Genomic DNA, 14,500 nt, shown 5'->3' with positions numbered 1-14,500 from the left:
AAGAAGAGCCAGTCTTCTTGTACTTGAGTCGGCATTGTGCATTTTGTATTTAATTCCGATCAATTTTCTGTGTTTGATCGTCAATAAGAAGGTCAGAGGGATACAGTAAACCTGACGAGAAGCATCGGAATCTGTAACTAGTGTCACAGGAATGGTTCAAAACATAAACAGTAAGAAGAGTCAGTCTTCTTGTACTTAAGTCGATATTGTGCCTTTTGTATTTAATTAAGATGCAATTTCTGTGTTTCATCGTCAATAAGAAGGTCAGAGGGATACAGTCAACCTGAAGTGAAGCATCGGAATCAATAACTAGTGTCACAGGAAAGGTTCAAACATAGACAGTAAGAAGAGTCAGTCTTCTTGTACTTAAGTCTGCATTGTGCCTTTAGTATAAAATGCCGATACAATTTCTGTGTTTCATCGTCAATAAGAATGTCAGCTGGATACAGTGAACCTGAAGTTAAGCATCGGAATCTATAACTAGTGTCACAGGAATGGTTCAGATCATAGACAGTAAGAAGATCCAAATTTTCTTGTACTTGAGTCGGCATTGTGCCTTTTGTATTTAATTCCGATCATTTTTCTGTGTTTGATCGTCAATACGAATGTCAGAGAAATACAGTAAACCTGAAGTGAAGCATCGGAATCTATAACTAGTGTCACAGGAATGGTTCAAAACATAGACATTAAGAAGAGCCAGTCCTCTTGTACTTGAGTCGGCATTGTGCCTTTTGTATTTAATTCCGATCATTTTTCTGTGTTTCATCGTCAATAAGAAGGTCAGAGGGATACAGTAAACCTAAAGTGAAGCCTCGGAATCTGTTACTAGTGTCACAGAAATGGTTCAAAACATAGACAGTAAGAAGAGCCAGTCTTCTAGTATCTGAGTCGGCATTGTGTCTTTTGTATTTCATTCCGATGCAATTTCTGTGCTTCATAGTCAATAAGTAGATCAGCTGGATACGGTAAACCTGAAGTGAAGCATCAGAATCTCTAACTAGTGTCACAGGAATGGTTCAAAACATAGACAGTAAGAAGAGCCTGTCTTCTTGTACTTGAGTCAGCATTGTGCCTTTTCTTTTTAATTGCGATGAATTTTCTGTATTTGATCGTCAATAAGAAGGTCAGAGGCATACAGTTAACCTGAAGTGAAGCATCGGAACCTATTACTAGCGTCACGGGAATTCTTCAAATCATAGACAGTAAGAAGAGTCAGTCTTCTTGTACTTACGTATGCATTGTGCCTTTTGTATTTAATTAAGATGCAATTTCTGTATTTCATCGTCAATGAGGAGGTCAGACAGATACAGTAAACCTGAAGTGAAGCATCGGAATCTGTAACTAGTGTCACAGGAATGGTTCAAACATAGACAGTAAGAAGAGTCAGTTTTGTTGTACTTAAGTCGGCGTTGTGCCTTTTGTATTTAATTCCGATGCAATTTCTGTGTTTCATCGTCAATAAGAAGGTCAGAGGGATACAGTAAACCTGAAGTGAAGCATCGGAATCTATAACCAGTGTCACAGGAATGGTTCAAAACATAGACAGTAAGAATAGTCAGTCTTCTTGTACTTTAGTCGGCATTGTGCCTTTTGTATTTAATACCGATGCAATTTCTGTGCTTCATAGTCAATAAGAAGTTCAGCTGGATACGGTAAACCTGAAGTGAAGCATCGGAATCTATAACTAGTGTCACAGGAATGGTTCAAAACAGAGACAGTAAGATGAGCCAGTCTTCTTGTACTTGAGTCGGCATTGTGCCTTTTGTTATTAATTGCGATGAATTTTCTGTGTTTGAGCGTTAATAAGAAGGTCAGAGGGATACAGTATATCTGAAGTGAAGCATCGGAATCTATTACTAGCGTCACAGGAATGGTTCAAAACATAGACAGTAAGAAGAGTCAGTCTTCTTGTGCTTACGTCTGCATTGTGCCTTTTGTATTTAATTCCGATGCAATTTATGTGCTTCATCGTCAATAAGAAGGTCAGAGGGATACAGTAAACCTGAAGTGAAGCATCGGAATCTATAGCTTGTGTCACAGGAATGGTTCAAAACATAGAGAGTAAGAAGAGTCAGTTTTCTTGTACTTAAGTCGGTATTGTGCCTTTGTATTTAATTCCGATGTAAATTCTGTGTTTCATCGTCAATAAGAAGGTCAGAGGGATACAGTAAACCTAAAGTGAAGCATCGTAATCTAAAACTAGTGTCACAGGAATGGTCCAAATCATAGAGAGTAGGAAGAGTCAGTCTTTTTGTACTTAAGTGGGCATTGTCCCTTTTATATTTAATACCGATGCAATTTCTGTGTTTCTTCGTCAATAAGAAGTTAATCTGCATACGGTAAACCTGAAGTTAAGCAGTGAATCTATAACTAGTGTCACAGGAATGGTTCAAAAAATAGACAGTAAGAAGAGCCAGTCTTCTTGTACTTGAGTCGGCGTTGTGCCTTTTGTTTATAATTGCGATGAATTTTCTGTGTTTGATCGTTAATAAGAAGGTCAGAGGGATGCAGAAAACCTGACGTGAAGCATCGGAATCTATTACTAGCGTAACAGGAATGGTTCAAAACATAGGCAGTAAGAAGAGTCAGCCTTCTTGTACTTACGTCTGCATTATGCTTTTTGTATTTAAGTCCGATGCAATTTATGTGCTTCATCGTCAATACGAAAGTCAACTGGGTACAGTAAACCTGAAGTGAAGCATCGTTATCTATAGCTTGTGTCACAGGAATGGTTCAAAACATAGAGAGTAAGAAGAGTCAGTTTTCTTGTACTTAAGTCGGCATTGTGCCTTTTGTGTATAATTCCGTTGCAATTTCTGTGTTTCATCGTGAATAAGAAGCTGAGAGGGATACAGTAAACCTGAAGTGAAGCATCGGAATCTATAACTAGTGTCACACGAATGGTTGGAAACATAGACAGTAAGAAGGGTCAGTCTTCTTGTACTTAACTCGGCATAGTGCCTTTTGTATATTATTACGATGCAATATCTGTGTTTCTTCGTCAATAAGATGGTCAGATGGATACAGTAAACCTGAAGTGAAGCATCGGAATCTATAACTAGTGTCACAGAAATGGTTCAAAACATAGACAGTAAGAAGCGCCAGTCTTCTTGTACTTGAGTCGGCATTGTGCATTTTGTATTTAATTCCGATCAATTTTCTGTGTTTGATCGTCAATAAGAAGGTCAGAGGGATACAGTAAACCTGACGAGAAGCATCGGAATCTATAACTAGTGTCACAGGAATGGTTCAAAACATAAACAGTAAGAAAAGTCAGTCTTCTTCTACTTAAGTCGATATTGTGCCTTTTGTATTTAATTAAGATGCAATTTCTGTGTTTCATCGTCAATAAGAAGGTCAGAGGGATACAGTCAACCTGAAGTGAAGCATCGGAATCAATAACTAGTGTCACAGGAAAGGTTCAAACATAGACAGTAAGAAGAGTCAGTCTTCTTGTACTTAAGTCGGCATTGTGCCTTTTGTATAAAATGCCGATACAATTTCTGTGTTTCATCGTCAATAAGAAGGTCAGCTGGATACAGTGAACCTTAAGTTAAGCATCGGAATCTATAACTAGTGTCACAGGAGTGGTTCAGATCATAGACAGTAAGAAGAGCCAAATTTTCTTGTACTTGAGTCGGCATTGTGCCTTTTGTATTTAATTCCGATCATTTTTCTGTGTTTGATCGTCAATACGAATGTCAGAGAAATACAGTAAACCTGATGTGAAGCATCGGAATCTATAACTAGTGTCACAGGAATGGTTCAAAACATAGACAGTAAGAAGAGTCAGTCTTCTTGTATCTAAGTTGACATTGTGTCTTTCGTATTTAATTAAGATGCAATTTCTGTGTTTCATCGTCAATAAGAAGAGCAGAGGGATACAGTCAACCTGAAGTGAAGCATCGGAAACAATAACTAGTGTCACAGGAAAGGTTTAAAACATAGATAGTAAGAAGAGTCAGTCTTCTTGTACTTAAGTCGGCATTGTGCCATTTGTATATATTTCCGATGCAATTTCAGTGTTTCATCGTCAATAAGAAGGTCAGAGGGATACAGTAAACCTGAAGTGAAGCATAGGAATCTATAACTAGTGCCACAGGAATGCTACAAAACATAGACATTAAGAAGAGCCAGTCCTCTTGTACTTAAGTCGGCATTGTGCCATTTGTATATATTTCCGATGCAATTTCAGTGTTTCATCGTCAATAAGAAGGTCAGAGGGATACAGTAAACCTAAAGTGAAGCATCGGAATCTGTTACTAGTGTCACAGAAATGGTTCAAAACATAGACAGTAAGAAGAGCCAGTCTTCTTGTATCTGAGTCGGCGATGTGTGTCTTTTGTATTTCATTCCGATGCAATTTCTGTGCTTCATAGTCAAGCTGGTCAGCTGGATACGGTAAACCGGAAGTGAAGCATCAGAATCTCTAACTAGTGTCACAGGAATGGTTCAAAACATAGACAGTAAGAAGAGCCTGTCTTCTTGTACTTGAGTCACCATTGTGCCTTTTCTTTTCAATTGCGATGAATTTTCTGTATTTGATCGTCAATAAGAAGGTTAGAGGCATACAGTTAACCTGAAGTGAAGCATCTGAAACTATTACTAGCGTCACGGGAATTCTTCAAATCATAGACAGTAAGAAGAGTCAGTCTTCTTGTACTTACGTATGCATTGTGCCTTTTGTATTTAATTAAGATGCAATTTCTGTATTTCATCGTCAATGAGGAGGTCAGACAGATACAGTAAACCTGAAGTGAAGCATCGGAATCTGTAACTAGTGTCACAGGAATGGTTCAAAACATAGACAGTAAGAAGAGTCAGTTTTCTTGTACTTAAGTCGGCATTGTGCCTTTTGTATTTAATTCCGATGCAATTTCTGTGTTTCATCGTCAATACGAAGGTCAGAGAGATACAGTAAACCTGAAGTGAAGCATCGGAATCTAGAACCAGTGTCACAGGAATGGTTCAAAACATAGACAGTAAGAATAGTCTGTCTTCTTTTACTTTAGTCGGCATTGTGCCTTTTGTATTTAATTCCGATGCAATTTCTGTGCTTCATAGTCAATAAGAAGTTCAGCTCGATACGGTAAACCTGAAGTGAAGCATCGAAATCTATAACTAGTGTCACAGGAATGGTTCAAAACATAGACATTAAGAAGAGCCAGTCCTCTTGTACTTGAGTCGGCATTGTGAATTTTGTATTTAATTGCGATGAATTTTCTGTGTTTCATCGTCAATAAGAAGGTCAGAGGGATACTGTAAACCTAAAAAGAAGCATCGGAATCTATAACTAGTGTCACAGGAATGGTTCAAAACATAGACAGTAAGAAGAGTTAGTTTTCTTGTACTATAGTCGGCATTGTGCCTTTTGAATTTAATTCCGATGCAATTTCTGTGTTTCATCGTCAATAAGAGGGTCAGAGGGATACAGTAAACCTAAAGTGAAGCATCGGAATCTGTTACTAGTGTCACAGAAATGGTTCAAAACATAGACAGTAAGAAGAGCCAGTCTTCTTGTATCTGAGTCGGCATTGTGTCTTTTGTATTTCATTCCGATGCAATTTCTGTGCTTCATAGTCAATAAGTAGGTCAGCTGGATACGGTAAACCTGAAGTGAAGCATCAGAATCTCTAACTAGTGTCACAGGAATGGTTCAAAACATAGACAGTAAGAAGAGCCTGTCTTCTTGTACTTGAGTCACCATTGTGCCTTTTCTTTTCAATTGCGATGAATTTTCTGTATTTGATCGTCAATAAGAAGGTTAGAGGCATACAGTTAACCTGAAGTGAAGCATCTGAAACTATTACTAGCGTCACGGGAATTCTTCAAATCATAGACAGTAAGAAGAGTCAGTCTTCTTGTACTTACGTATGCATTGTGCCTTTTGTATTTAATTAAGATGCAATTTCTGTATTTCATCGTCAATGAGGAGGTCAGACAGATACAGTAAACCTGAAGTGAAGCATCGGAATCTGTAACTAGTGTCACAGGAATGGTTCAAAACATAGACAGTAAGAAGAGTCAGTTTTCTTGTACTTAAGTCGGCATTGTGCCTTTTGTATTTAATTCCGATGCAATTTCTGTGTTTCATCGTCAATACGAAGGTCAGAGAGATACAGTAAACCTGAAGTGAAGCATCGGAATCTAGAACCAGTGTCACAGGAATGGTTCAAAACATAGACAGTAAGAATAGTCTGTCTTCTTTTACTTTAGTCGGCATTGTGCCTTTTGTATTTAATTCCGATGCAATTTCTGTGCTTCATAGTCAATAAGAAGTTCAGCTCGATACGGTAAACCTGAAGTGAAGCATCGAAATCTATAACTAGTGTCACAGGAATGGTTCAAAACATAGACATTAAGAAGAGCCAGTCCTCTTGTACTTGAGTCGGCATTGTGAATTTTGTATTTAATTGCGATGAATTTTCTGTGTTTCATCGTCAATAAGAAGGTCAGAGGGATACTGTAAACCTAAAAAGAAGCATCGGAATCTATAACTAGTGTCACAGGAAAGGTTCAAAACATAGACAGTAAGAAGAGTTAGTTTTCTTGTACTATAGTCGGCATTGTGCCTTTTGAATTTAATTCCGATGCAATTTCTGTGTTTCATCGTCAATAAGAGGGTCAGAGGGATACAGTAAACCTAAAGTGAAGCATCGGAATCTGTTACTAGTGTCACAGAAATGGTTCAAAACATAGACAGTAAGAAGAGCCAGTCTTCTTGTATCTGAGTCGGCATTGTGTCTTTTGTATTTCATTCCGATGCAATTTCTGTGCTTCATAGTCAATAAGTAGGTCAGCTGGATACGGTAAACCTGAAGTGAAGCATCAGAATCTCTAACTAGTGTCACAGGAATGGTTCAAAACATAGACAGTAAGAAGAGCCTGTCTTCTTGTACTTGAGTCACCATTGTGCCTTTTCTTTTTAATTGCGATGAATTTTCTGTATTTGATCGTCAATAAGAAGGTTAGAGGCATACAGTTAACCTGAAGTGAAGCATCGGAAACTATTACTAGCGTCACGGGAATTCTTCAAATCATAGACAGTAAGAAGAGTCAGTCTTCTTGTACTTACGTATGCATTGTGCCTTTTGTATTTAATTAAGATGCAATTTCTGTATTTCATCGTCAATGAGGAGGTCAGACAGATACAGTAAACCTGAAGTGAAGCATCGGAATCTGTAACTAGTGTCACAGGAATGGTTCAAAACATAGACAGTAAGAAGAGTCAGTTTTCTTGTACTTAAGTCGGCATTGTGCCTTTTGTATTTAATTCCGATGCAATTTCTGTGTTTCATCGTCAATACGAAGGTCAGAGAGATACAGTAAACCTGAAGTGAAGCATCGGAATCTAAAACCAGTGTCACAGGAATGGTTCAAAACATAGACAGTAAGAATAGTCTGTCTTGTTTTACTTTAGTCGGCATTGTGCCTTTTGTATTTAATTCGGATGCAATTTCTGTGCTTCATAGTCACTAAGAAGTTCAGCTCGATACGGTAAACCTGAAGTGAAGCATCGAAATCTATAACTAGTGTCACAGGAATGGTTCAAAACATAGACAGTAAGATGAGCCAGTCTTCTTGTACTTGAGTCGGCATTGTGCCTTTTGTTTTTAATTGCGATGAATTTTCTGTGTTTGATCGTTAATAAGAAGGTCTGAGGGATACAGTAAACCTGAAGTGAAGCATCGGAATCTATTACTAGCGTCACAGGAATGGTTCAAAACATAGACAGTAAGAAGAGTCAGTCTTCTTCTGCTTACGTCTGCATTGTGCCTTTTGTATTTAATTCCGATGCAATTTGTGTGCTTCATCGTCAATAAGAAGGTCAGCTGGATACCGTAAACCTGAAGTGAAGCATCGGAATCTATAGCTTGTGTCACAGGAATGGTTCAAAACATAGAGAGTAAGAACAGTCAGTTTTCTTGTACTTAACTCGGTATTGTGGCTTTTGTATTTAATTCCGATGCAAATTCTGTGTTTCATCGTCAATAAGAAGGTCAGAGGGATACAGTAAACCTGAAGTGAAGCATCGGAATCTGTAACTAGTGTCACAGGAATGGTTCAAAATATAGACAGTAAGAAGAGTCAGTTTTCTTGTACTTAAGTCGGCATTGTGCCTTTCTATTTAATTCCGATGCAATTTCTGTAATTCATCGTCAATAAGAAGGTCAGAGGGATACAGTAAACCTGAAGTGAAGCATCGGAATCAATAACTAGATGTCACAGGAATGGTTCAAAACATAAACTGTAAGTAGAGTCAGTCTTCTTGTACTTTAGTCGGCATTGTGCCTTTTGTATTTAATTGCGATGAATTTTCTGTGTTTGATCGTCAATGAGGAGGTCAGAGGGATAACGTAAACCTGAAGTGAAGCATCGGAACCTATAACTAGTGTCACAGGAATGGTTCAAAACATAGACAGTAAGAAGAGTCAGTCTTCTTGTACTTGAGTCGGCATTGTGCCTTTTGTATTTAATTGCGATGATTTTTCTGTGTTTGATCGTCAATGAGGAGGTCAGAGGGATAACGTAAACCTGAAGTGAAGCATCGGAACCTATAACTAATGTCTTAGGAATGGTTCAAAACATAGACAGTAAGAAGAGTCAGTTTTCTTGTAACTAAGTCGGCATTGTGCCTTATATATTTAATTCCGATGCACTTTCTGTATTTCATCGTCAATAAGAAGGTCAGAGGGATACAGTAAACCTAAAGTGAAGCATCGGAATCTATAACTAGTGTCACAGGAATGGTTCAAATCATAGAGAGTAGGAAGAGTCAGTCTTTTTGTACTTAAGTGGGCATTGTCCCTTTTATATTTAATACCGCTGCAATTTCTGTGTTTTATCGTCAATTAGACGATCAGAGGGATACAGTAAACCTGAAGTGAAGCATCGCAATCTATAACTAGTGTCACAGGAATGGATCAAAACATAGACAGTAAGAAGAGCCAGTCTTCTTGTACTTGAGTCGGCATTGTGCCTTTTGTATTTTACTCCGATGCAATTTCTGTGTTTCATCGTCAATACGAAGGTCAGAGGGATACAGTAAACCTGAAGTGAAGCATCGGAATCTATAACTAGTGTCACAGGAATGGTTCAAAACATAGACAGTAAGATGAGTCAGTCTTCTTGTACTTAAGCGACATTGTGCCTTTTGAATTTAATTCCGATGCAATTTCTGTGCTTCATACTCAATAAGAAGTTCAGCTGGTTACGGTAAACCTGAAGTGAAGCATCGGAATCTATTACTAGCGTCACAGGAATGGTTCAAATCATAGACAGTAAGAAGAGTCAGTCTTGTTGGACTTACGTCTGCATTGTGCCTTTTGTATTTATTTAAGATGCAATTTCTGTGTTTCATCGACAATGAGGAGGTCAGAGGGATACAGTAAACCTGAAGTGAAGCATCGGAATCTATAACTAGTGTCACAGGAATGGTTCAAAACATAGACAGTGAGAGGAGTCAGTTTTCTTGTACTTAAGTCGGCATTGTGCCTTTTGTATTTAATTCCGATGCAATTTCTGTGTTTCATCGTCAATAAGAAGGTCAGAGGGATACAGTAAACCTGAAGTGAAGCATCGGAATCTATAACTAGTGTCACAGGAATGGTTCAAAACATAGACAGTAAGAAGAGTCAGTTTTCTTGTACTTAAGTCAGCATTATGCCTTATGTATATAATTCCGATGCAATTTCTGTGTTTCATCGTGAATCAGAAGGTCAGCTGAATACAGTAAACCTGAAGTGAAGCATCGGAATCTATAACTAGTGTCACAGGAATGGATCAGAACATTAACAGTAAGTAGAGTCAGTCTTCTTGTACTTTAGTCGGCATTGTGCCTTTTGTATTTAATTCCGATGCAATTTTCTGTGCTTGATCGTCAATAAGAAGGTCAGAGGGATACAGTAAACCTGAAGTGGAGCATCGGAATCTATAACTAGTGTCACAGGAATGGCTCAAACAATAGACAGTAAAAAGTGTCAGTGTTCTTGTACTGAAGTCGGCATTGTGCCTTTTGTATTTAATTAAGATGCCATTTCTGTGTTTCAACGTCAACAATAAGGTCAGGGGGATATTGTAAACCTGAAGTGAAGCATCGGAATCTATAACTAGTGTCACAGGAATGGTTCAAAACATAGACAGTAAGAAGAGTCACTCTTCTTGTACTTAAGTCGGCATTGTGCTTTTTGTATTTAATTAAGATGCAATTTCTGTGTTTCATCGTCAATGAGAAGGTGAAAGGGATACAGTAATCCTGACGTGAAGCATCGGAATCTATAACTAGTGGCACAGGAATGATTCAAATCATAGACAGTAAGAAGAGTCAGTCTTCTTGTACTTAAGTCGGCATTGTGCTTTTTGTATATAATTCCGATGCAATTTCTGTGTTTCTTCGTCAATAAGAAGGTCAGAGGGATACAGTAAACCTGAAGTGAAGCATCGGAATCTATAACTAGTGTCACAGGAATGGTTGAAAACATAGAAAGTAAGAAGAGTCAGTCTTTTTGTACTTAAGTCGGCATTGTGCCTTTTGTATTTCATTCCGATGCAATTTCTGTGTTTCATCGTCAATACGAAGGTCAGCTGGATACAGTGAGCTGATGTTATGCATCGGAAACTATAACTAGCGTCACAGGAATGGTTCAAATCATAGACAGTAAGAAGAGCCAGTCTTCTTGTACTTGTGTCGGCATTGTGCCTTTTGTATTTAATTCCGATCAATTTTCTGTGTTCGATCGTCAATAAGAAGGTCAGAGGGATACAGTAAACCTGAAGTGAAGCATCGTATTCTATAACTAGTGTCACAGGAATGGTTCAAAACATAGACAGTAAAAAGAGTTAGTCTTCTTGTACTTAAGTCGGCATTGTGCCTTTTGTATCTAATTAAGATGATATTTCTGTGTTTTATCGTCAATAAGAAGGTCAGAGGAATACAGTAAACCTGAAGTGAAGCATCAGAATCTATAACTAGTGTCACATCAATGGTTCAAAACATAGACAGTAAGAAGGGTCAGTCTTCTTATACTTAACTCAGCATAGTGCCTTTTGTATTTAATTACGATGCTATATCTGTGTTTCTTCGCCAATAAGATGGTCAGAGTGATACAGTAAACCTGAAGTGAAGCATCGGAATCTATAACTAGTGTCACAGAAATGGTTCAACACATAGGCAGTAAGAAGAGCAAGTCTTCTTGTTCTTGAGTCGGCATTGTGACTTTTGTATTTAATTCCGATCAATTTTCTGTGTTTGATCGTCAATAAGAAGGTCAGAGGGATACAGTAAGCCTGAAGTGATGCATCGGAATCTATAACTAGTGTCACAGGAATGGTTCAAAACATAGACAGTATGAAGAGTGAGTCTTCTTGTATTTAAGCCGGCATTGTGCCTTGTGTATTTAATTAAGATGCAATTTCTGTGTTTCATCGTCAATAAGAAGGTCAGAGGGATACAGTCAACCTGAAGTGAAGCTGCGGAATCAATAACTACTGTCACAGGAAAGGTTCAAAACATAGACAGTAAGAAGAGTCAGTCTTCTTGTACTTAAGTCGGCATTGTGCCTTTTGTATAAAATGCCGATACAATTTCTGTGTTTCATCGTAAACAAGAAGGTCCGCTGGGTACAGTAAACCTGAAGCATCGGAATCTATAACTAGTGTCACAGGAATTGTTCAAAACATATTCAGTAAGAAGAGCCAGTCTTCTTGTACTTGAGTCGGCATTGTGCCTTTTGTATTTAATTCCGATGAAATTTCTGTGTTTGATCGTCAATAAGAAAGTCACAGGGATACATTAAACCTGCAGTGAAGCATCGGAATCTATAACTAGTATCACAGGAATGGTTCAAAACATAGACAGTAAGAAGAGACAGTCTTGTGTACTTAAGTCGGCATTGTGCCTTTGGATTTAATTCCGATGCAATTTCTGTGCTTCATCGTCAATAAGAAGGTCAGCTGGATACAGTGAACCTGAAGTTATGCATCGGAAACTATAACTAGCGTCACAGGAATGGTTCAAATCATAGACAGTAAGAAGAGCCAGTCTTCTTGTACTTGAGTCGGCATTGTGCCTTTTCTATTTAATTCCGATGTAATTTCTGTGTTTCATCGTCAATAAGAAGGTCAGAGGGATACAGTAAACCTGAAGTGAAGCATCGGAATCTATAACTAGTGGCACAGCAAAGGTTCTAACCATTGACAGTAAGTATAGTCAGTCTTCTTGTACTTAAGTCGGCATTGTGCCTTTTGTATTTAATTCCGAATTAGTGTCTGTGTTTCATCGTCATTAAGAAGGTCAGAGGGATACAGTAAAACTGAAGTGAAGCATCGGAATCTATAACTAGTGTCACAGGAATGGTTCAATACATAGACAGTAAGAAGAGTCAGTCTTCTTGTACTTAAGTCGGCATTGTGCCTTCTGTATTTAATTCCGATGTAATTTCTGTTCTTCATAGTCAATAAGAAGGACAGCTGGTTACATTAAACCTGAAGTGAAGCATCGGAATCTATAACTAGCGTCACAGGAATGGTTCAAATCATAGACAGTAAGAAGAGTCAGTATTCTTGTACTTAAGTCGGTATTGTGCCCTTTGTATTTCATTCCGATCCAATTTCCGTGTTTCATCGTAAATAAGAAGGTCAGAGGGATACAATAAACCTAAACTGAAGCATCGGAATCTATAACTAGTGTCACAGGAATGGTTCAAAACATAGACAGTAAGAAGAGTGAGTTTTCTTGTACTTAAGAAGGCATTGCGACTTTTATATTTAATTCCGATGCAATTTCTGTGTTTCATCGTCAATAAGAAGATCAGCTGGATACGGAAAACCTGAAGTGAAGCATCGGAATCTATAACTAGCGTCACAGGAATGGTTCAAAACATAGACAGTAAGAAGAGTCAGTCTTCTTGTACTTACGTCTGCATTGTGCCTTTTGTATTTAATTAAGATGCAATATCTGTGTTTCATCGTCAATGAGGGGGTCAGAGGGATAAAGTAAACCAGAAGTGAAGCATCGGAATCTATAACTAGTGTCACAGGAATGGTTCAAAACATAGACAGTAAGAAGATTCAGTTTTCATGTAATTAAGTCGGCATTGTGCCTTATATATTTAATTCCGATGCAATTTCTGTGTTTCATCGTCAATAAGAAGGTCAGCTGGGTACAGTAAACCTGAAGTGAAGCATCGGAATCTATAACTAGTGTCACAGGAATGATTCAAAACATAAACAGTAAGTAGTGTCAGTCTTCTTGTACTTTAGTCGGCATTGTGCCTTTTGTATTTAATTCCGATGCAATTTCTATGCTTGATACTCAATAAGAAGTTCAGCTGGTTACGGTAAACCTGAAGTGAAGCATCGGAATCTATTACTAGCGTCAAAGGAATGGTTCAAAACATAGACAGTAAGAAGAGTCAGTCTTCTTGTACTTACGTCTGCATTGTGCCTTTTGTATTTAATTAAGATGCAATTTCTGTGTTTCATCGACAAAGAGGAGGTCAGAGGTATACAGTAAATTTGAAGTGAAGCATCGGAATCTATAACTAGTGTCACAGGAATGATTCAAAACATAAACAGTAAGTAATGTCAGTCTTCTTGTACTTTAGTCGGCATTGTGCCTTTTGTATTTAATTCCGATGCAATTTCTGTGCATCATAGTCAATAAGAAGTTCAGCTGGATACGGTAAACCTGAAGTGCAGCATCGGAATCTATAACTAGTGTCACAGGAATGGTACAAAGCATAGACAGTAAGATGAGCCAGTCTTCTTGTATTTGAGTCGGCATTGTGCCTTTTGTTTTTAATTGCGATGAATTTTCTATGTTTGATCGTTAGTAAGAAGGTCAGAGGGATACAGTAAACCTAAAGTAAAGCATCGGAATCTATAACTAGTGTCACAGGAATGGTTCAAATCATAGAGAGTAGGAAGAGTCAGTCTTTTCGTACTTAAGTGGGCATTGTCCCTTTTACATCTAATACCGATGCAATTTCTGTGTTTTATCGTCAATACGAAGGTCAGAGGGATACAGTAAACCTGAAGTGAAGCATCGGAATCTATAACTAGTGTCACAGGAATGATTCAAAACATAGACAGTAAGAAGAGTCAGTCTCCTTGTACTTAAGCGACACTGTGCCTTTTGTATTTAATTCCGATGCAATTTCTGTGCTTCATACTCAATAAGAAGTTCAGCTGGTTACGGTAAACCTGAAGTGAAGCATCGGAATCTATTACTAGCGTCACAGGAATGGTTCAAATCATAGACAGTATGAAGAGTCAGTCTTCTTGTACTTACGTCTGCATTGTGCCTTTTGTATTTAATTTAGATGCAATTTCTGTGTATCATCGTCAATAAGAAGGTCAGAGGGATACAGTAAACCTGAAGTGAAGCATCGGAATCTATAACTAGTGTCACAGGAATGGTTCAAAACATAGACAGTAAGAAGAGTCAGTTTTCTTGTACTTAAGTCGGCATTATGCCTTATGTATTTAATTCCGATGCAAT

This window comes from Schistocerca americana, unplaced genomic scaffold, assembly GCF_021461395.2.
Source record: "Schistocerca americana isolate TAMUIC-IGC-003095 unplaced genomic scaffold, iqSchAmer2.1 HiC_scaffold_13, whole genome shotgun sequence".
Classification (NCBI taxonomy): Eukaryota; Metazoa; Arthropoda; class Insecta; order Orthoptera; family Acrididae; genus Schistocerca; species Schistocerca americana.
This window is presented reverse-complemented; position numbering follows the sequence as displayed.